The 24,975-nt window shown below is 40.6% G+C and overlaps 1 protein-coding gene across 1 annotated transcript in view; it reads right to left on the bottom strand.

The window, feature by feature from the left end:
* LPAR3 (lysophosphatidic acid receptor 3) overlaps positions 1–5,250 on the bottom strand; it is an 80,176-nt gene extending 74,926 nt beyond the window's left edge. Inside the window, exon 1 of the mRNA XM_011956118.1 lies at positions 5,043–5,250. The gene's annotated coding sequence lies outside the window, so the exon portion shown is untranslated. The remainder of the gene's footprint in view (positions 1–5,042) is intronic.
* Between the last annotated feature and the right edge of the window lie 19,725 nt (positions 5,251–24,975).

The raw sequence follows: 24,975 nt of genomic DNA, 5'->3' as shown, positions 1-24,975 counted from the left end.
ATGGTCCGCCTGCCTCGGCCTCCCAAAGTGCTGGGATTACAGGCGTGAGCCACTGTGCCCAGCCTATGCTGGAGTGTTTTTAAGAGTAATGGAGAACAACATCTATGACTTCCTCTCAGAATAAAGACTGATGTATATTATATATATAATATAATATATAATGTATATATATTATACATATATACGTGGATATACGTGGATATATATACAGAGAGAGAGGGAGAGACAGAGAGAAGGAGGGAGGGAGAGAGAGGGAGAGACTGAGACTTCAATCCTAATGCCATGGAGACACAGAAAAAGATTATACTATTTATTTTCTCTTCACCAGACCCATGTGATAGTTTTGGTCCAGAGAAAGGCCTTCCTTACCCCGATTCAAAGAACTGACTTATTAAAAATCAAGCAGGGCAGGAGGTAAATGATTCACTGATGTGTTCCCAATAGACTCTACACCTGATCCCTTGCTTTGGTGTTCTATAACTAGTCACTTCCAAAGGCTCTGAGCCTTAACTCTGGCTTTCTACCTCCTTGGGGAGTGAATGCTGCTGACAGACTCCGCTGCCCATCTTTGAATTACATGGTCTGAGTCTGTCTGGGGGCAGCTCCAGAATTTCCACAGAGGATGTGCTTCAGGACAGCTTGGCTTAAAAGGGGAGACCAAGGGCTTGCCTTAAAGCTGCATTTATAAAGCAAGTACACTGCTTTTATTTAGACTGCATGTTTGCTTGGAAGGCCTTTGGACAAACTAGTGTGCTTATGGAGGGGCTAATGTGCCCTCCAACCCAGCCCTGCCACCTGCCAAGCCATCCCTTGATAACATCCTGGTCAATCTGCATATGGGTTAGTCAAGGCCAGGGCTAGTAGAAGCTCCAGCTTAATGTCCCAGGGAACAATGCAGACACAGGACTAGCTGATGGGTAATTAGGGGGGCTGATGAACATCCTCAGGAAGGGGTGGGGCAGGCTGTGCTGGGCAGGTTGCTTTCCAGAGTGACACCCAGTCTGGCCCAGTCTGAGGTGTACAAATGATTCACATCTGAAGAGGGGTGACAGGATCATGAGAGTAGGGCAGTATCAGGGGTCATGGGCAAGGGAGGAGTTCAACGCTGTAGACAGACAGGACAAGAGACAAGCCAAGGAAGGGGAATAAAGAGGAGGACATAAGACTGGGGGTGATGAAGAGGGGCTTGGGCACAACCTAGGATGTCAGAACCTTCCTCTCAGTGGGTACTAACCCCCTCCGTCCCCCCACCGGCTTGCCAGGACAGGTAGAGAGAAACAAATATATTTCAGGCTGAATTAAATAATTAGCTTAATTTGGGGGTGGGGGGCCCTGCCTTGGGTCAGTTTATAACTTTGCAGAGTAAACAAGAGACCTAAGTCAGCCTGAAGGCACAGGGGAGTGAGGATGGTATAGGTGGACCCAATACATTGTCCAACATTGCCATCAGCACTCTCCTCCCGACCTGTGGGGTAGGTGGCCAGCTGTTTGTGTTTGTCCACTAAAAACTGAGATGCGCAGACAGTACAGGTAATTCCAACATGAAATTTAAAAGTTTCTTTGGAACTTTTCCTATGCCTTCAATCATGCAGTATTGGGTAACCTCAGTCCTGAAATTTATCTTCCTGTCATATTCCCCACAGAGCAGTTTCTCAACCTTTGATGCTATTTCCTCCTCAACGTCCAGTATGATGTCAGAGGACAGGAGAGAGGAATGTGGAGGAACTGCAGCAGTGCCTCCTTAGCACTCAAAACACGCTCGTGGAGATACTGCCAACCCCAATAGCCAGAGCTGAGTGGGCCTGCCTGGGGCGGCCCACATCTGGATGCCCTGCCTCTTTATTTCCAACATTTATATGCTCTTCACAGGGTACCAAGCTCTTTCACATACATAAGTTAATGGAACCCAACAACAACTCATGCAGACAGGTAGTTATTATCCCCATTATATAAATGTAATTATTATCCCCATTATATAAATGAAAAAAACTTATTCAAAGATGACAATCTATTCAGGGTCACAAGAACTCACAAAAGTGAGACCAGGATTCAAACACAGACCCGTGGACTCCAGGTACCTCTAGTTCACCATTTGTAAAGGCACAAAGTCTCTGCACTTATGCAGACAGCTCCCCAGCCCTACCACCACCTCTGCCATCCATAGCAGGACTGAGTTCCGGGTGACTCCTCCACAAATACAGAATCCAGGATGAGGAACAAAGGATCATTGAGGCCGGAAATGGGGAGGCTCTCAGTACCTGCAGGAGGAATGACAAAGGGAGGAGCAAAAGGCCCATGGCCAGGAAAAGAGAAAGCAAGTAAGAAAAGTGTGTATAACATCTCTAAGTCACCTAAGGCTCAGAAATCTATCTTTGCATTTTTACCAGAATATACATTTGCACACATGTTTACACAAGTGTCAATACTTAAATTTTTATCTAGGACGAAAAGAGGGCAACCAGCATTTAAGGAGTATTTCCTGCATATGAGAGACCATGCTCGGTGCTTTCTCTTTTAATCTTGGGAGATGGATATAATCTTCATTTTTACAGATGAGGAAATTAAGGCTTAGAGAGGTGAGACTATGTGCCCAAGGTCACAAAGCCTGGACTGGAACAAAAGCTGGTCTGACTGCAAAGCCTTGGTCTTCCCTTTACACCACATTGATAATGCCTTGGGCTTGGTCTCTGCCATTGAGAAGCTTGCAATCAGACGTAACCACTCTGTTGGGTATAATCACAGGCCAGGAAGCATTTGAACTAATGTATACTCCAAGGAGAATGGCTAATGGATAATCTGAGTTATAGTAATTCCCATCTGAGTTATAGTGATTCCCCTTGCCCCAGCTCAAAGAAATAAGAGGCTGGTCTTAAGTTATTGTGCACTGCTGCTCCTCAGCAGCAGGCTGAGAAACTTGGAGGAGAAGCAGCCAGCCTTAGGCATGTGTGTACAAGTGATGTTGACAGTGTGTGTCTGGGTGCTGCCTGGCTACAATGCTGTGTGTGCATTTCTTCCACTGTGCACGTGTGTTTTTGAAAAATAGATGGAGAGCTAACATGCTGTAGTTTCTCAAATAGATTCCAGCGAACACACATGAAAAACAATCTCATACTTAAATGTTCTCAATTCAGTCTCCATTCATAGAAAACATATGCAGGCCTGTTCTAACAAATATCTTGCAGAACAGCAAGATATCTAAAATAGATCTGATCTGATAAAAAAAAAAAGTGGTAGTTGATAAATGCATTTGAAATGTTTAGACAAGAGGAGTGTCAGATGTAATTAAATCAAAACCTCAAAGTTTCGAATTCTAAAGACAGAAAAAATTTTTGCCAAAGTGACCTATTTTCCTAGTTATATGGTAGTGACAATCAATATAAATGTTGTCCAAATGGCTAGATGTCCAGATCTCCACAGGATAACTAGGTCCTTGCTGTCTCAAGGCACAAAAGACAACCCTGGAAGCTTATCTCAAGTACACAACTCTCACTGGCAGGGTTTGCTTGCTGGTTTTTTTAAAACAGTCCAGTTTGTTTAGACAAGCCTGGGGTTAACAGAGCCAAGGTGTCTGTTTCTAACTGTATCGCTTCTGTCCCCAAAAGAGGAAAACTCTGTTTACTAGACTCAGACCACTAAACAATATCGGATCCACTGTCCATGGGAAGCAGGGTTAGCAAATGTTGATGGATCACTGGAAAACCCAACAACTTTTCTTAGCAATACAAAAGTCCATGCATTAATGAAACGTTGTGTGGTACATGAAATTTGTAAAGAGGAGACTGTCTGTAATTGACATTTGCTTTATTCTCTGATACAGACTAAGTCGGAACTGTGAGAAGGCCCTTTATTTCTAAATGACATCTCAAGACCAGGTAATGCTACTTTCGGAGGAAAAGCAGGAGGAAGAAAAGCGTTGCAATGACAGTAACAAACTACGGGGGAAACACTTCATAGAAATAACTCAGTTTAAAAAAACTGACGTGGCCGGGCGCGGTGGCTCACGCCTGTAATCCCAACACTTTGGGAGGCCGAGGCGAGTGGATCATGAGGTCAAGCATTCGAGATCAGCCTGGTCAACATAGTGAAACCCAGTCTCTACTAAAAATACAAAAAGTTAGCCTGGTGTGGTGGTGGGCGCCTACAATTCCAGCTACTCGGGAGGCTAAGGCAGAAGAATCGCTCGAACCTGGGAGGCAGAGGTTGCAGTGAGCCAAGATCGCGCCACTGCACTCCAGCCCAGAGGATAGTGCGAGACTGTCTCAAAAATAAATAAATAAATAAATAAACAAATGAATACTGACCTACAAATGCTTTTCAGGGCTATTTTAATGATTACCTTAATAAGACTAAATTGTTTCCAATATTCACAGTCACTCCTCACGCGTGAGGAATTTCTAAGCAATTTTGTGTAGCTGCAACTTGTTGAGGGAAAGCAATAAAGTAACTCTGCTACAGAACAAAAGCACTTTTGTCTCGTGGTGGTGAGGGGGCATACCCTGAACAAACAACCCCGACAGTGTTGCTAGTTACTAGTTTCCAAATCTTTAGAAGCCTGCACATGGTTCAAGCTGTTCCCCAACTGACACACCACAGTACCAGATGTAACTGGAGGCTGAGAAATGTTATATCCCTAGGCTTCACGAGAGAACCTCAGCTTCCTAATTACCATCGACTGCAGTGCGACTGAGTTTGGAAAGAACCACACGTGCAAAGGCAGAGGCAACCTGTGCCGCGCTCTCCCCGCCGCTGCGCCCAGCCCGTCAGCCCTCAGCAGCGGACGCAACGCCAGTTTTGCATCTAGATTGCTTTTTGCTCCTAGCCGGGAAAAAGGTGGGAAAAAAGCGAGTTGTGCCATACACCCGCCGGGACAGTCCTGTCCCAGAGGTTTGTAGTGGGTCTGGAGCCCAGGCTTGCAAGCCAGGAAACCCTGAAAAGCCGCCGACTGGGGCCCCGCAGGCGACCCTGCGCCCCAGCCTCCCCAAGACGCGCGCCCGGTTGACAGCGGCTCAAGGTACCCTTCCCGCTCCCTTACCCTCACTCACCGCTCACGTTCACCCGCGCCGCCGAACCAGGGAGCGGGGACTCCTGCAGCTGCCGCATGCCCTCGGGGCCGAGCGCGACGGGGCGACCGGGCGCCGGGTTCCGGCTAGGTGCTGACAGGCAGCGGAGGACGCGGCGAGTGGTGGGGGGGAGACGGAACCCCTCCTCTCCAGCTACTGCAGCGGCGCGCCCAGAGCCGTAGGAAAGTTTGGCGGTGCGAGGGAGGGACCGAGGGGTAGCGGCCCCGCCCTGCCCCGCCCTGCCCCGCCCTGTCCTGGCCCGCCCAGTGAGTCCAACGTTCCCACGGGAGAGCGCCCCCAACCGGCAAGGCCGCGAGCTGCGCGCAAAGGGAAGCGCTCTTGCAGATGCGTTCCTGCCTGGGATAGTCCCCAGGTGGGTGGTCGGCCCCGAGGGGGAAAGGCGACCACTAAAGGACCGCTAGTACCCACAAGCCTCACGGAGCCATACCTCCTCGGAGCTCCGTATTAGAATGCAGTCCCCCTGTCCCTCTGGCCTCAGAGACTTGTTTGAAGTGGTTGCGGGAAGTGCAGCCCACACCCACCACCCGTGGGAGGCAGGCTCTACTCCAAACCCGACCTAACGCTGGAAAACTCAACCCCAAAGCTACCCGAGGGTGCGGACAGCCCCCAGAAGCAACCAAAAACATTTAAGGTTCTTGTAAGAGGTTTCTTGGCCTCCTGGGGCAAACAGTTCTGGATACTTTGTTTTTCAAAACTGAAATATAAAACCTCCACTGACCCACCTTTAGTCAAGAAAGATGCAAAGTAAAACAAATGTCTTGAAGGCGTTGTTCTCTCTGAATTCTGCAAAGCAATAACGAAGTCACAGAAATGTTCAAAGTTGTGCTTTCCTGGTGACCTTACAAAAAGGAAATACTGTGTGAGGTGAAGTCCTTCCCCCTTAGGCTTCAAGCCCTTGGAAAGCAATGAGAGTTGTGTGCCCACATGTCTTCCTATGACCCTTTGCCCTCCATCCATCCGTTCATTCATTCATCTTGCATTCAACATTAATACTGGGCCGTTCTGTGTGCCAGCAAGGAACCTCATCCTTGCAAACTACTTGTTAGATAATCTGCCCCCTACCATCAAAGAGATTCTGTTCTCCCTGCAGAGGATGTTTTAATAAGGTGACATCCCTTACTCAGTGGGTCTCATCCTATAGACCATAATAGCCTAGTGTGCCTCAAACCTCCCCAGGGCTACGGCTAAGTTTTCATCAGTATGTGAAAAGTATTATGTCATCTGAGTGTTCAGAAAATGATTGCGGTGTCTCGCAGTTGAACTGTGTAGAGAGAAGTGCAACTTGCGAAGCTAGGGCTAAGGAAAGATCATGTGTTTACCAGAACAAGCAGAAGCCTTGCGTATGATAAAAAGAGCTCAGTAGCAAACATGGTGAAAACCCTTCTCTACTAAAAACACAAAAAGTTAGCCGGGTGTGGTGGCACACGCCTGTAATCCCAGCTACTGTGGAGGCTGAGGCAGGAGAATCTCTTGAACCTGGGAGGCGGAGGTTGCAGTGAGCCAAGATCATGCCACTGCAGTCCAGCCTGGGCGACAGAGCAAGACTCTGTCTAAAAAAAAAAAAAAAAAAAGCTCAATCAAGGGAGTAAACAGCTCAGCTCAAACATCAGGGTGCTGAAGGGCAACCTGGAAAATACCGAAATACTCAACAACCAGCATTTAGTGAATACTTGATGCAAGAAATGTGTAGTATGTTGAGTAAGATGTTGTAGGCTAGACTGTAAACACCACTAAGAGCCTTCTTGTGCTGGGAAAATCGGTTCTGAATCCAAACAACTTACTAACAAAGGCACTTTGGAAACACATTATGTTGCATTACCTTGGGAACTTCCTGAACTTGAGGTAATTGCAAAGCAGAACAGGGATCCCACAGAGTTCAATCTGAATCCTTAAAAAAGGAGGAAAGTGAAGAGGGCATGGGGAGCTGTGTTGCAAAAAGAAAGAGACTTTCCAGCTAGATGGTTTTAAACAAATGTGAGTCAGATGTGAGGGGAAAGCCAGAAGGTGATAGAGAGAAACAGATTCAGAGAGGAAAAGCAGTGATTAAAATTTAAAAAAAAATAAAAAATAAAAATAAAAAGATACCTATGGGCAGAAGCAGGAAAGAAAAGACAAGAGGCAAAGGACAACTAAAAAGAAAGATGTGGCCTCCAAATCCTACTTTTTAGAAGGTAGCCCAGGGATTATCCAGCAGAACCCCCTACAAATCCTTGTTTGGCCTGTGGTGTCTCACTTCTCTACCAAAATGTTTTTATTAGCAAAGCCAAATTAAAATTAACATCAAAATGGCGAGCATGAAGGCTGAGGGTATATTTTGTCTTAGAGATCACTGACTGGAAAGTAATTCAAAACTTTCAACAAAGGTTTGCTGGTCAGCTTCATGTATATAAGTGTTGTGCTTTGTGTTCCTGGAAACACAAAAAGTTATAACATTGTTTCTATAAGGAGGTAAAAGGGGCATTCCACAGTGCTTGATAGAATGAAATTGTGATGGCTGAAAAAACAATTGGGGGTAGATGTGGTGGCTCATGCCTGTAATTCCAGGTCTTTGGGAGGCCAAGGTTGGTGGACCACTTTAAGGCCAGGAGTTCAAGAGTAGCCTGGCCAACATGGTGAAACCCTATCTCTACTAAAAATACAAAAAATTAGCTGGGCGTGCGCCTGTAATCCCAGCCACTCAGGAGGCTGAGGCAGGAGAATCACTTGAACCCGGAAGGCAGAGGTTGCAGTGAGCTGAGATCCCACCACTGCTCTCCAGCCTGCGTGACAAAGTGAGACTCTGTCCCAAAAAACAAAATAAATTTTAAAAAAACACACAAAACTGCCTGCCTCCTGCCACAGTGAGAAGCAATGTGGGACTCAGGCACGGCTTCTTCCTCTCTGGATTTATGGAAAGAGGCCGTGTTCCTCTGTCCCCAACTCACCTTGGGGCTTCAATCCTATGGGCAGGAATTCACAGATGTGTTGTTCTTAACTTTGGGAAGTATCTGAACTGAATCTCTGCTGAATTTTGCTCATCTATACTAATTAGCCTACAGCAGGTGAATGGTGTGGGAAAGTGAAATGGGAGCTATAAAGTGAGAGATGAAAGTGGTACCTGAAATAACAGTTCTGAGAAAAGACTGAGCAAACAGTTAACTCCACAGAAACCACTGGCAAAGAGAGTACAAGAACGGTAGGTGGACCTGTGGAATATCTCTCAGTAGCATATGAGTAACTTCAATTGAAAGTCATGGAAATAGTCCACAAATTAAAAAAATCAAAACTAAAAATCAACATATGTTGAAAAAACAGAATCTAAGGTAAGCTCCCTGTTTTACTCAGTTTCTGGTTCATTGTAATTTCACGTACATTCACTTGAGTATTACTTTAGCATACCTGTGATCTTGGCTAGTGCGATACTATAGGCAAATATTGTAATTCTCAAAGGGAAGTTTCAAGCAGAAAATAGGAAGCTAGCATTGTAAATCTTTTACAGATCCTTTATAAAAAGCATTGGAGATTATGGGATGTGATTATCCACCACTACTACAGTAAGTATGCTTTAGAACAGTCACGCAGGACAGCAACGCCCTAAAGCTCCCATCCAAGCAGACTTTATTTTCATAACTACTTTACCGACCTTTCAGTTTTGAGGAAATTCTATTTGGAGACAGTAATTGAGGTTTTCTTTTACTACTATTCCTTGTTGCCCTCATGACTCCTCAGCTCACTGAGTCAAGGGAATCTATTTTTCTGAGAGTGCTTATCAAGAGTGGACACAAAAACAACAAAACAACCACAAAAAAAAAAAACCCCAACAAATTTTTAAAAGAAAAAACAGAAAGCACACCTGACATGTCTGTAACCTCAGCATTTGGGGAGGCCAAGGTGGGCAGATCACTTGAGCCCAGGAGTTCCAGACCAACCTGGGCAACATGGCAAAACCCCGTCTCTACAAAAAATACAAAAAGTAGCCAGGCATGGTGATGTGCACCTGTGGTCCCAGCTACTCAGGAGGCTGAGGTGGGAGGATTGCTTGAGCTCAGGAGGTAGAGGCTTCAAGGAAACATGATTATACGACTGTACTCCAGCCTGGGTGACAGAGCAAGACCCTGTCTCAAAAAAAAAAAAAATAAGAAAAATAATAAAAGAAATCAATTCTCAGCTTGTAAATAGATTTTCTTAAAAATCATAGCAGAAAAATCTTAAACACCAGCGTTTGTGATTTTGCAAAAGATGGGTTCTCTGGAGTTTCAAAGGGCTAAGTGCAGAAAAAAGTGAAACATGAATGTTTTGTCCATAAACAGTCAATTACACTAGAACAGATTAAGAAACAGACCACCCTCCCTGGAGGTTAGATAGGGTTTCCTGACCTGGGAGGAGAATTTCAATTAAAGAAGAGATAGCACTGAAAGCCATGAGCATGGTGTTTGTGACCCCTCTCCACTCCTCAGGCTAAGTTATTAGGGACACTTAGGTCTCCCCTTAAGTTTAGGAACCCAGGAATAAAGTAGATTGCATTATTATTTAAAAATATAAGCTACCCCTGGCTGGGCGCGGTGGCTTGAGCCTGTAATCCCAGCACTTTGGAAGGCCAAGGCAAGTGGATCATGAGGTCAGGAGACTGAGACCATCCTGGCTAACATGGTGAAACCCCGTTTCTACTAAAAATACAAAAAAAAAAAAAAATAGCTGGGCGTGGTGGCGGGTGCTTGTACTCCCAGCTATTTGGGAGGCTGAGGCAGGAGAATGGTGAACCCGGGAGGCAGAGCTTGCACTGAGCCAAGATCGTGCCACTGCACTCCAGCCTGGATGACAGAATGAGACTCTGTCTCTAAATAAATAAATAAATAAATAAATAAATAAAAGAAGCTGCTCCTTCTAGAGGAGAATTCAACTTCTCTGCCTTATTGATGTCAGGCTTATCCATTTGATTTGCTTCGGCTGATAAAGTGTGAGCTTTTCTAGCCAGCATAAGGTTCATTTGATTCTCTTTTTCCTCTACCCTAGTATCAGCAATATCAGCTCCACCAGCCTGGATCTAGGAGAGAACAAGGCAGGGAGAAATACCATGGCTGACCCAGGAAGGCCAGGTGAGTGAAAAATAAACCTTAGTCTTTCTAAGCCACTGAGATTTGGGGAGCATTTGTTACCACAGCGTAATGCAGACTACCCTGACTGATACAAATAGAGAAGAGGTCCCCAACCTTTTTGGCACCAGGGACCGGTTTTGTGGAAAACAATTTTTCAAAAGACAGGGGAGAGGGGATGGTTTTGGGATGATTCAAGCACATTGCATTCATTATGCACTTTATTTCTATTATTATTACCGTGTAATATATAATGAAATAATTATACATCTTACCATAATGTAGAATCAGTGGGAACCCTGAGCTTCTTTTCCTGCAACTAGACGGTCTCATCTGGGGGTGATAAGAGACAGTGACAGATCATCAGGCATTAGATCCTCATAAGGAGCTACACCTAGATCCCTCACATGCACAGTTCACAATAGGGTTTGTGCTCCTATGAGAATCTATAATAATGTCACTGCTAATCTCACAGGAGGCGGAGCTCAGGCAGTAATTCGAGTGATGGGGAGTGGCTGTTAATACAGATGGCACTTTACTCACTGGCCCACTGCTCACCTGCTGTGTGGTCCTGTACCTAACAGGCCAAGGACTGGTACTGGTCTGTGGTCCCGGGGTTCGGGACCCCTGAAATATTGTACTGTGCCCTGCTTTCCATCTGAGACTTGGATAGAAAAAATTAATGGAAGTGCTTCATACCAACCTGATATGGGGAGCAGCAGTACTGAAGTGGTGACATGGCAGAAATAGACACAGGAGGGACTGAATCCACAGTTTCCTGTGAGCCCCAGAGTGATGGAGAATAGCACTCAAGTCAGTTCTTTGCTGCTAAATACCTAAAAGAAAACCTGGGGGTGAATGCAACAGGGACGGAGGCCAGCATACAAATATTAGGAGGGAGAATCACCCCCAAAAGGAATGTAGTGAGCCAGGTGTTTACCACCCAGCCACTCTACCCCAACACCAAAATACCTTAAAGTTTCTTCAGAACCTAGATGCCACATAGGGAGAAAATGAAAGGGGCAGAAGCCTAAATATAAACTTAAAATGACTGAGACAGCTGCATTTGCCTGAGTTTACCTAGAAAGTCATAAGACTAAATTCTTCAGTCAGTGGTAGAAATAGGAGGTTCAGCCGGGCGTGGTGGCTCATGCCTGTAATCCCAGCACTTTGGGAGGCCCAGGCGGGCAGATCATAAGGTCAAGAGGTCAAGACAGCGAGACCATTCTGGCCAACATGGTGAAACCCTGTCTTTACTAAAAATACAAAACTTAACTGGACATGGTGGCAGGCACCTGTAGTCCCAGCTACTCAGGAGGCTGAGGCAGGAGAATCGCTTGAAGCTGGGAGGCAGAGGTTGCAGTGAGCCAAGGTTGCACCACTGGACTCCAGCCTGGCGACAGAGTGAGACTCAGTCTCGGACAAAAAAAAAAAAAAAAAAAGAAAAGAAAAAAAGAAAGAAATAGGCAGTTCAAAATAGAATTCAGTTCCACTTTTACAAAAATAGTTGTATGTTTGTCTGCCTTAAGTTTGCAGCCTGAGATATGTATACACACTTCACCAAGATACTTTAAGAGAACATTACGGAGACTCTATGCGTTCAACAACTGTGGAATGCTGAGGGTCCACCCAGGCAAAGATGAAGTCATGTGTGGACAGTGATAGCAGCTTGTATAATAGGCTACATCCTCCCAAGCCTAATGTCCATGCTATGCCTAGATATTGGCTTTGCCTAAGGCAGCCATCAAGGACCTGCTTCTAGCAACACATTCAGCTGCACAAATATTTATTCTAGTAAACTTGAAAAAGAAAAAGGAAATAGTTGTAAATAAATCCTGCCAGAATTTTCTGCATTCTATGCACTAAACTTTTTTCCTTGTTTTGCAAAAGAAAGCTGTAACATGACACTAACATTCTCATCTCCAGGATTGATTTTTTTTCAATTGGATTTGAGGGGCACTGGCCAGATTAATATTTAATGTTTTTGTGTAATTTGAATACTAACACAGTAGACTAAGATAATGTGAATGCACTATAAAAAAATCAGAGCTTTAACCTTTAGTTCCTCTAAAACAGAGGGTTGATGCCTTTAAAATGGAAGATCAAGGGCTAAGACATTTTCAGCCTTTAATGTCATACAGTTTGAAATAAAAAATATACAAGATTGAATAGCATTCTATAATATTATGAAAGAAGTATATTAAAACAAGTAAATCACATAATTTTATACTTCACTTTGAAAGAATTTAGTTATTATTTACCAGCAAGAAAATATGTCATGATAAATGATCTTGCTATAATAGAAGACTTTCTAGTAGGTTCAGTATTAGATTTTTTAATTACTTGGACATGGCTTACTTTCATTATGCCGTGTTGTGATAGAACTAGTATAGTAAAGGCAAATAACAATGACGGGTACAAAGTATAAATATGAGTGAGGAAAATAACGACCAATGTGTGTAGAAATAAGCATATAAGTAAAAAGTTATGAAAAACAAAAGAATAAAACTAAAACATGTTATAGGACTTAATTAAAATGCCCATGACTTTTAAGACTCGCTGTCAAATTTGAAAACTTTTTTTTTTTTGAGACGGAGACTCGCTCTGTCACCAGGCTGGAGTCCAATGGTGCAATCTCGGCTCACTGCAACCTCCGCTTCCCGGCTTCAAGTGATTCTCCTGCCTCAGTCTCCTGAGTAGCTGGGACTACAGGCGTGTGCCACCACACCCAACTAATTTTTGTATTTTTAGTAGAGACGGGGTTTGACCATGTTGGCCAGGATGGTCTCAATCTCTTGATCTCGTCATCTGCCAACGTTGTCCTCCCAAAGTGCTGGGATTGCAGGCCTGAGCCACCACACCCAGCCTTCAAGTTTGAAAACTTTTATGCTTTCTACCATATTTACTAGTTGTACAACCTTGGCCAATTTCACTCAGTCTCTACAATTATAAATGTAATAATAGTACTTACCTCCAAATGCAGTGGAAATTAAAAAGATACAATATACTGTAGTAATTTTTTAACTGAGCTTATTACCTGAAAAAAAAAATCATTTCATGATGATAAAATGGTCAACTCATCAAATAATGAAACTTCAAAGTATATGAAATAAAAATTATCAGAGCTAAAGGGAGAAATAGACAAATCTCTAATTATAGTTGGAGATTTTAACACTTCTCAGTAGTTGATAGGACAGGTAGACAAAAAAATAAGGTTATAGAAGATTTGAACAACACTGTCAACAAACTTACCTGATTGGTGTTTATAAACGTTATACCCATCAACTACAAAATACATGTTTTCAAGTACGCATGTAATATTCACCAAGGTAGACCATATTTTTTAAAATTTTTTATTTCCATAGGTTTTTGGGGAACAGGTGGTATTCGGTTACATGAGTAAGTCATTTAGTGGTGATTTTTGAGATTTTGGTGCACCTTTCTCTCAAGCAGTATACATTGAACCCAATTTGTAGTCTTTTATCCGTCACCCCCTTCTTACCCCTTCCCCCTGAGTCCCCAAACGCCACTGTGACGATAGACCATATTTCGAATCATAAAACAAGTTTCAATAAATCTAAAATATTTGAAATTATTCTCTGGCCAAAATGATAGTAAATTAGATGCCAACAACAAAAAGATATCTTTAAAATCCCCAAAAATTTGGAAATTAGGTGACACACATAAATAACCCATGGATCAAAGAAGGAATCACAAGAGAATTTAGAAATTTTAAACAGAATAATAATGAAAACACTACATGTCAAAATTTATGTGCTGCAGCCAAAGCAGTACTTAAAAGGATGTTTATAGTTTTAATTGGTTATACAGATGCTTCTCTACTTATGATGAGGTTATGTCCAGATAGACCAATTTTAAAATAAAAAAAGTAAGTCAAGCCATAGGTGCCACCTGTATTAGAAAAAAATAAAGTGAAAAATTAATGATCTAAACATCTGATTTAAAAAGCTAGAAAAAAAGAAGGGCAAAATCAACCCAAAGAAAGTAGAAAGTGAAAATGAAAAAACAAGAATGGAAAGCAATGAAAGAGAAAACAAATAGTAGGGAAAACCAAGGAAACCAAGAGTGTTTCTGTTGAAGAGATTGATAAAACTGATATTCTCATAATAGATTGGTCAAGATAAGGAAGAAAACCCCACAAATTGTCAAACCAGTAACAAAAGGGGGACATCACTATTGTTCTTACACACATCAAAAAGTTAAAAAATAATATTAGATAAATTTGACAAGTTGATGAAAAGGACAAATTCCTTTAAAAACATTGAGAGGTGAAGCCAGTTGAGCTTCTGGGTTGGGTGGGGACTTGGAGAACTTTTGTGTCTAGCTAAAATATTGTAAACACACCAATCAGCACTCTGTAAAAACGCACCAATCAGCGCTCTGTGTCTAGATAAAGGATTATAAACACACCAATCAGCACTCTGTAAAAAGCGCAACAATCAGCACTCTGTAAAATGGACCAATCAGCAGGATGTGGGTGGGGTCAAATAAGGGACTAAAAGCTGGCCACCCCAGCCAGCAGCCGCAACGTGCTCTGGTCCCAGTCCATGCTGTGGAAGCTTAGTTGTTTTGCTCTTCACAATACATCTTGCTGCTGCTCACTCTTTGGGTCTGCACTACCTTTATGAGCTGTAACACTCACTGCAAGGGTCTGCGGCTTCATTCCTGAAGTCAGCGAGACCACAAACCCACGGGAAGGGAGAAACTCTGGACACATCTGAAGGAACAAACTCCGGACACACCATCTATAAGAGCTGTAACACTCACCGTGAGGGTCTGTGGCTTTATTCTTGAAGACAGCAAGACCGAGAACCCAACAGAAGGAATACCTTCCAGACACAATATGACTTACCAAAACTGATAGAAAAAGCAGTAAGATGTCTGACTAGCATGATGCTTATCAAAGAAACTGAATATGTAATGAAAAACCTCATGAACAGAACTCTAGGTCCAGATGGCTTCACTCATGAATTCTATCAAATATTTAAGAAGAAAATAATATTTATCTTATAAAAACTCTCTGAGAAAATATAGGAAGGAAAATTTCTCTACCTATTTCATGAGGCTCACATAGCTTTAACATGAAAACCTGACAAGAAGATTATAAAAGAGGAAAATTATAGAGTAATATCATTTGTGAACATATAAAACATATTCTCCAAAAAATTAGCAAATAAAATGTAGCAACATATGCAGATAATATAGCATGACTGAGATTTAATAATGTGTGATTGTTTCAACATTTGAAAAATCAAAGTTCAGTAATTCACCAGATTAATAAAATAAGAATAAAAATCATATCATAATTTCAATTTACACAGAAAATACAATTGGCAAAAGCTAGCACCTGTGGTGTTTTGTTTTGTTTTGTTTTGTTTTGTTTTGTTTTTGAGACTGAGTCTCACTCTGTCACCCAGGATGGAGCGCAATGGCAGATCTTGGCTCACTGCAGCCTCCACCTCCCAAGTTCAAGTGATTCTCCTGCCTCAGCCTCCCAAGTAGGTGGGATGACAGGCACCCACAACCATGCCTGGCTGATTTTTGTATTTTTAGTAGAGACGAGGTTTCACCATGTTGACCAGGTTGGTCTTGAACTCCTGATCTCAGGTGATGCACCTGCCTTAGCCTCCCAAAGTGCTAGGATCACAGGCATGAGCCACCACACCTGGCCCCATTTTTTATTTAAAAAAAAAAAATGCCAGTTGAACACAGTGGCTTACAGTTACCTATTATCCCAACACTTTGGGAGGCTGAGGAGGTGAATTGATTGAGTCGAGATGTTCAAGACCAGTCTGGGCAATGTGGCAAGACCCCATCTCTACAAAACATACAGAAAATTAGCCGGGTGTGGTGTGGTGGCACATGCCTATAGTCCCAGCTACTCAGGAGAGTAAGGTGGGAGGATCACTTGGGTTCAGGAGGTGGAGGTTGCAGTGAGCCAAGATCATGCTACTGCATTCCAGCTTGGGCAACAGAGCAAGACCTTGCCTCAAAAAAGTAAAAAATAAAACTTAGCAAATTAGAAGTAGAAGGAAATTTGTCTCAATTTGATAAAGGGCGTCTATAGAAGACCTGCCACTAACAGCATGGCTAATGGCAAAATATTGAACACTTTATATGTAAGATCAGGAACAAATCCAGGATGTTTATTTTTACTCCTTCTATTTGACATTCTACAGGAAATTTTACCTGTGTAAAAAAGCAGTTAAATGAAATAAAAAGTCACCCAGATTGGCAATACATAAAGAACTATGCCATGTTGATGGGTTAAGATTTTAATTCTCCCCAATTCAATCTGTAGCATCAATGCTATCTAGTCACAACTCCACCAGGCCTTTTTGTAGAAATTGACAAACTGATTCTAATTTTATATAAGAAAGCAAAGGACCCTTTGCAGGGACATGGATGAAGCTAGAAACCATCATCCTCAGCAAACTAACACAGGAACAGAAAACAAAACACCTGGTGTTCTCACTCATAAGTGGGAGCTGAACAATGAGAACACATGGACACAGGGAGGGGAACATCACACAGAGGGGCCTGTCAGGAGGTTGGGGGCAAGAGGAGGGAGAGTATTAGGACAAATACCTAATGCATGTGGGGCTTAAAACCTAGATGACAGGTTGGTAGGTGCAGCAAACCACCATGGCACATGTATACCTATGTAACAAACCTGTACGTTCAGCACATTTATCCCAGAACTTAAAGTAAAATTTTAAAATGATAATAGTAAGTTTAAATAAAATAAAATTTTAAAAAGCTTCTTTATTCCACGGTTTTCTCTCGAAAAAATATTTTGCTTTTTCGAGAGAGAGAGAAAGAGAGCGAGAGGGAGGGAAGGAAGGAAGGAAGGAAGGAAGGAAGGAAGGAAGGAAGGAAGGAAGGAAGGAAGGAAGGAAGGAAGGAAGGAAAAAGAAAAAGAAAGAAAGAAAGAAAAAGAAAGAAAGAAAGAGAGAAAGAAACTAAGAAAGCAAGCAAAGGATCTAAAATGATCAAAAAATTTTTGAAAAAGAAATCAAAGTTGGAGGATTTCTACTACTTGATTTCAAGGCCATAAAATTACAGTAATCAAGACAGTGTGATATTGAGGCAGGGTTAGTTAAGTAGATCGATGGGACAGAATAGAATCTAGTAATAGGCTTCCACATATACAGTCAATTGATTTTCAACAAAGGAGCCAAGGTAATTCAATAGAGAAAGCATAGTCTTTCAACAAATGGTACCAAAACAACTAGGTATCTATATGGAAAAATTACATGAACCTCCACCTCAATTTCATACCAGAATTATTTAGAGACAAATCATAGACCTATGCATAAAACGGAAAATTATAAAGTTTCCAGAAGAAAGGTTATAGGAGACTATAATGAGATAGGCAAAAAATTATGAGACAAGAAACAACACTAAAATAAAAAAATTAATAAATCAGACTTCAAAATTATAAACGTCTGGTCTTCAAAAGATACCATCAAAAAATGAAAATGCAATTCATAGACTGGGAAAAAATATTTGTTCTACATGTGTTTGATAAAGGATTTGTATCTGGAATACACAGAGATCTCCTAAAAATTAATAATTAAAAAACCCAATTTAAAAGTGAGCAAAATACTTGAACTGGCACTTTGCAGAAAGAATGTAAATGAATGGCTAATAGACCCATGGAAAGATTATCGAAAGGTACCAGGGAAATACAAATTAAAACTTCCAAGAGATATCACTTCACATATACTATAATGACTAAAATTGAAAAGATTAAGCATGTCAAATGTTGGTGAAAAGTAAACCAACTAGGAGTCTCATACATCATCAATGGGAGTAAAAAATGGTACAACCATTTTGAAAACCTATTTGGCAGTTTCTTACAAATTTAACCATAGTCCTACTCTATGACTTAGTAACGCTACTCATAATTGTTTACTCAAGGGAAATGAAAACACATGTTCATAAAAAGACTTGTATAATAACAATTCATAGCAGCTCTATTTGTAATAGGTAAAACCTGGAAACAACACAAATGTCCATCAACAGAGGAATGGATAAATAAATTGTACATCTACACAATGGAATGCTACTCTATTAAAAAAGAAGTAATGGACTATGGATACCACAATAGTTGGGACAAGTATCAAAAGCATTAGGATGAATGAAAGAAGACAGACATAAAAGAGTGCATAGAGTGTTATTCTATTATATGAAGTTCTAGAACAAACAAAACTAAAGTATAATGAGAGAAATAAGAATGACAGGGATTCACTGAAAAGAGTCAAGACAACTTCTGGGGGTGATGGAAATATTCTATATTATTATTTTTTTCATCATTGATCTTCCCACTAAAAAATTGGTATTTATTATGATTCTCTCTACTTTGGGGTATATTTTTCATTTCTGTAATAAAATTTTATGGAAATTATAAAATATAAAATAATTCTAATTAGTTATTTTAATGGCTTTTTTCCATTTCAGTTGTGGATGAAGTCCCAAAGGCCGAGAATAAAATAGATAGCAGGACTCTGTATTCTTAAATGACCTGCTAGACCCCACTTGCACAAGTGTGATAAATAAATGACCTGCTAGATGACCTGTAGACCCCACTTGCACAAATGTGATAAAACTGTTTCTTTCAGCACTGGCATATAAAAATGCAAGTGGAAGAGGTCAAGCAAGGGGATTTCTTTGAAAAATATAAATGAAATAGGTTCTTTATCTCCCCCACTCCCAAGCAGAAGAGAAGGGTGCTTCCCCTAGATCTCAAGCAAATGAGAACATAACATTCAATAAACCTGACGTATATCCCCCAGAGCCTTGCTACTCAAAGTGTGGTGCATGGAGCAGCAGCATAGGCATCACCTAGTTGCTTGTTAGAAATGCAGAATCTCAGTCCCCAACCTAGACTTGCTGAATCAGAATCTGCATTTTAACAGTATTTCCCAGGTGACTGGTATGGCCATTAAAGTTTGGGAGGCACTGCCCTAGAGTTTAGGTGAGCATAAGGATCGAATGAGGAGCTGTGCCAAGTTGCCCTGAGATGGCCGAGCAGAGAGGAGGAAAAGGCCACACTGGGAGCACGCTGCTCTTTCATTCATGGCAGCACAGGGCTGTTCGTGTTTTCATGAGCCAAAAAATATTCACATAGTGTGCCATCAGCCTGAGGCTGGATTTAAGGGGACTTTGCTGCAGAGGCCTCCTTGAGAGCAACATGATTCATAGGGGGAAAATACAAGAGACTAGGGTCAAAACTGGAGAAGTGTGGAAATAACTACAAGGAAGGCATTGCTGACTCATGGGAATTTATTCCACTTGTCACGGCAGGGAAGGAGTGTTATCTCTGAGAAACCCAGAAAAGCATCCTGTGAGAAAAAGAGACAGCAATTGAGTCCCTGTACCAACAGACAGTATCAGCCTTATACGAATATGCCCTTTCTCCTGTTCCTCTAACCTCCTGGGTTAGACCACGGAGAGATTAGAAACTAAGGCTACTGACTACAGGGACATGGGCAAGGAGAAGAAAATGAAAGACAACCAGACTCCCCTCTTCCATTTCAGTTTCCTGACTTGAAAAACTCAAACCTTGGAAGGAGAGAAGGTTTAACTTTGAATGAAATTCAGAAATTTAATTGTTATACCAGGTAGGTCATTATAGTTACTGAAACGACACTGTTCTTTGTCTAAAAATAATCACAAGATGCCTAGTTATCTAATAACAATTAGAATATTTATGAGACCTGTCCAAGATTTCACCCAAAAGGTAGGTAAAAGGCCAGACTATATATTAGGTTTAAATGGGTAATTTGGGAAATAATGATTTATATCTTCTGTTCACATGTGAGTTCATCTTGTTAAAAAAAAAACAACTAAAAATATAGGAAGACACTTTAAAAATAAAATAGGTCAGTATAAAACCAGAACTCCTATTCGATAAATGGTGTGGGGAAGACTGGCTAGCCATATGCAGAAAACTGAAACTGGACCCCTTCCTTACACCTTATACAAAAATTAACTCAAGATGGATTAAAGACTTAAGTGTAAAACCCAAAACTGTAAAAACCCTAGAAGAAAACCTAGGCAGTACCATCCAGGACATAGGCATGGGCAGAGACTTCATGACAAAAACACCAAAAGCAACTGCACCAAAAGCCAAAATTGACAAATGGGATCTAGTTAAGCTAAAGAACTTCTGCACAGCAAAAGAAACTATCATCAGAGTGAACAGGCAATCTACAGAACGGGAGAAAATTTTTTCAATCTACCCACCAGACAAAGGTCTAATATCCAGAACTTACAAGGAACTGAAACACATTTACAAGAAAAATACAAACAACCCTATCAAGAAGTGGGGAAAGAATATGAACAGACACTTCTCAAAAGAAGACATTTACGCAGCCAACAAACATATTTTAAAAAGCTCAACATCATCAGAGAAATGCAAATCAAAACCACAATGAAATACCATCTCATGCCAATCAGAAAGGCAATTATTAAAAAGTCAAGAAACAATAATTTCTGGCGAGGCTGCAAAGAAATAGGAACGCTCTGACACTCTTGGTAGGAATGTAAATTAGTTCAACCACTGTGGAAGACAGTATGGTGATTCCTCAAGGATCTAGAGTCAGAAATACAATTTGTCTCAGCAATCCCATTACTGGGTATATATCCAAAGGTATATAAATCATTCTACTATAAAGACACATGCACATGTATGTTTATTGCAAGACTGTTTACAATAGCAAAGACATAGAACCAACCCAAATGCCCGTCAATGATGGACTGGATAAAGAAAATGTGGTACATATATACCATGGAATACTATGCAGCCATAAAAAGGAATGAGATCATGTTCTTTGCAGGATATGGATGAAGCTGGAAGCCATCATCCTCAGCAAACTAACACAGGAACAGAAAACCAGACACCACATATTCTTACTCATAAGTGGTAGTTGAACATTAATGACACATGGACACAGAGAGGGGAACAACACACACCAGGGCCTGTCGGGGGGGTGGGGGGGTGAGGGGAGGGAACTTAGAGGACAGGTCAATAGGTGCAGCCAACCACCATGGCACACATATACCTGTGTAACAAACCTGCACGTTCTGCACATGTATCACATTTTTTTAGAAGAAATAAAAAGAAACAAAAAGAACTTCTAGAAATAAAAAATTGAGTAACTGAAATAAAAAAATAAACCACTTAAAAGTTTAAAAACATCCAAAACAGAGAGTTAACGAATTGAAATATAAATCTAAAGAAATTCATGAGACTGGAGAGAAAAGGGGATGAAAAATATGAAGGAGCGATGAAGAGATATGGAAAAGATAAAGAAGGTCAACATGTTTCAGAAAGGGAGACAAGAGAGAATGGGCCAAAATAAATAATATTTTCCAGAAATAAATGACTCGGTATTTTTCCGAATTGAAGAAAGACATGAATGTTTAGATTCAGGAAGCATAACTACAGTATCTCAAACGATTAAATTTAACACACACATACACTGAAGTGTAAGTAAGTCTTCAAAGCAACCACTAAGAAAAGACAAATTACTTACACTGATAACAGACTTCTCAAAAGAGAACAGGTAGAATATGGACTATAATTACCAAAGAGTTGAAGGAAAATATTGGGCAACCTAGAACTTAATTTTCAGCTAAAGAATTACTGAAAACTGAAGGTTAAGGAAGGATTTTAAAACGAAGACTAAGCCTCAAAGAGCTACTAAAGAAAGAATAACATCAAACCTAAAAAGAAATAGTATGTGCAAAAAGCATTTTTCCTATTGTAAATGGTACCAACATGAATAAATTAGGGTTTTGAAATTTTCACTTTTATAAGCTATAAAAGATAGGTAAATTTGAATAAACATTGTCTATACCAGACAATAAGTAAAAATAATGATCAGGGAAAGAGATGAAAAAAGGAACTAAAATACTAGGCAAGAAAAACATATAAGAGAGAGTGAATGGAGATTGGGGATGGCCTAAGGCATAAAGTCTAAAGTTCCTATATTATTGAAGAGTAGCATAGAGACTTTTTATTAATTTTGGATTTTTCTAAGTCAGGTAAAAAGTAAAGAGGTTAAGAGTAAATACTAAATAAAAGGAATAGAAGGAAATAAACTCCATTAATCCAATAGAAGGAAAGGATGGGGGCAAATAAATAAGAAAAAAAGCATGGTTTATGCAAAACACAAATTAGGTTTATAGAAATAAATCCAAATATATCAGTAATCACAATGAATGTAAGCAAAATAAATAATTGGGTTCAAATAGAGATATTGCAATTAAACCAACAAATTCAGCTACATGCTACTTGAATGAGGCACATTTAAATCATCATAATAAAAAATGTATACTAAACAAATACTAATTAGAAGAAAGCCTGTGTAACTCTACTGGTATCCATCAAAAGAGGCCTTAAGACAAAACATGTTATTTGGGACAAAGAGGGTCACCACAAATAGAATAAATTCTTCAAAAAGTTACTTTGCTAAAAAGCAAGATTTTGTCTATAAAACCATTTTCACACAACTTTCATTGCAACCTTTAGAGAAGTATTATTACTAGGGAAAAAAATAACAACACCTTCTTATCCCACCTCCCAAGCAAATCACATCTAAAATTCCTAAGTTTTGTTCTCATCTTTCTTTTTTACTTAACCCCATAGCAATCTAAAAGCAGCTTAAAATGTTCAGTAACGTCAAAGGAAAAGGATTCATGTTCAATACTTGTGTTACTTTATTTATTAAATACTGATTGCAAAGAGCAGCAAAAGGAATTACAGATTTAAGTGAGGGTTCTCTGCAGGTTGAGAACACTGATTTTCGTGTATTAGCAATTACATTAAATATTATAAAAGAAAAATTTCCAGGCTTAAGAGTAGGTAGTTTCAGAAACAGAGTAGGTGTTTCTTATGCCAGATTTCAAATACATATTTTATAATCCACGGGCATTTCAATTAGCTTTCTTTCTTTACTTTTTCTGTTTTTGAAACAATATGATTGTCCCATATATAAAGTAGGGATAACAATACCTGCTCTACCTAGCACAGGGCTATTGTGAGGATAAAACTAAGTAATATATGTGAAAGCCCTTCACAAACCTTTTAGTACTAATGTAAATGTGTGGTGTTATTCTTATTTTGAACCCATGCTCCTATGATGGATTGTTAGTATTAAAAGCTTTACCCACCACTTCTTAAACATGCCTGTAATATTTCACTTATTGTACACTTTGTCTAACTAGTATAACTACCATCATTTATACATTTACATAAGTAAATAGTAATGGTAGAAGAATTCTCACCATTCACCTTTCTATCACTGAACATGCTACGTATATATCCAAAATGAAGAAAACCCAGTATAAGTGTTTAGTGTAAAAAATGTTTTTTCTTAGTAATGGGTTTTGGAGCTCTTGCAAGCATGAGACCAGAATGTCTTGCCATGCCTTGCTATGGTTTAGACAGGGTCTCATTCTGTTGCCCGGCCTGGAGTGCAGTGGCATGATCTCAGCTCACTGCAGCCTCTACTTCCCTTGCTCAAGCCATCCTAGCACCTCAGCCCCCAAGGAGCTGGGACTACAGGCATGCACCACCACAGCTGGCTAATTTTTGTACTTTTAGTAGAGATGGGGTTTTGCCTGTTGCCCAGACTAGTCTAAAACTCCTGAGCTCAGGCAATCCTCCCACCTCAGCCTCCCAAATTTCTGAGATTACAGGCGTGAGCCACTGCACAGGGCCTTACTCTGAATTCTTGAGGTGGCTGACATGAGTTAGAAAATATAAAATAAAATAAAATAAAATAAAGTAATTGGGACACTAATAGAGCCATTGGCCAGAAGTCAATGGGAAGCATGGCCCCCATGCAGAAGGAGCCTCAGTGCATCAGCCAGGACATCGTATCAATTACGCTCCTCATAACAGGAGATCAGGGCAGTGCATTTCTATAACCACCACAGCAATGGAGAAGCCAGACAACACCATGACTGGGATGAAAATAAATGTCACTAATGAGGGGCAGACCAGTGCATGGATCTCTGGATATAATATGACACCACACTGCTTCTGTGGTATTCCAGCGGAAAATGCATATCCTGAATCTAATCACGAGGAAACACCAATCCAGATTAAGGGGCTAAACTGGTAAAATAATGACCAGTATTCTTCAAAAATCTCATTGCCATGAGAGACAAAGAAAGGCTGAGAGATTCTTCCAGATGAAAGGAAACAAAAGAGGTGTGACAACTAAATTCAATAGTGACCCTGGATTGGATCCTGTGTGAGCAGGGAAAGAATGCTATAAAGAGAATTGTTGGGACGATTGAGGAGCTGGATTATGGGCTGCAGATTTGATGAAAGCATTGCGTCAATATTAAAGTTCCTGAATTTGAACACTGTGTTGTGATTACATAAGAGATTATTCTTGTTCTTAGGAAATATGCATTGAAGTTGCTTATTTATGCGACTTTTATGCCCTTTATGCCTTATAATATTTGTATTATACCCCTTTCATAGTAGTATATGCAACCTTCTCTTGAATAGTTTAATAAAATAAATTCTCTAAATTAGAGAGAGAATATGAAGGGCATCTTCTGAAAGGTACAGTAATTGAGATGCATGTCCAACTGCTGACTTCATCAATGATCAAATACTGCATCGAGACATGAAAAGTACATGAGTGGTATTAAGACACGTTATTAACACGGACTCTGTTGGTTTCTAGCCAGTGAAATGAAAGAGGTGCTGAGTCCAGATTTTATGAGGTAACTATCTTTTAAAAATCACGATTTGGTGATTCATTATTGCACAT

Source organism: Colobus angolensis, unplaced genomic scaffold (genome assembly GCF_000951035.1).
Source record: "Colobus angolensis palliatus isolate OR3802 unplaced genomic scaffold, Cang.pa_1.0 Scaffold41, whole genome shotgun sequence".
NCBI classification, from domain to species: Eukaryota; Metazoa; Chordata; class Mammalia; order Primates; family Cercopithecidae; genus Colobus; species Colobus angolensis.
Note: the sequence above shows the minus strand (reverse complement) of the source record. Positions and strands in the feature narration are given on the sequence as shown.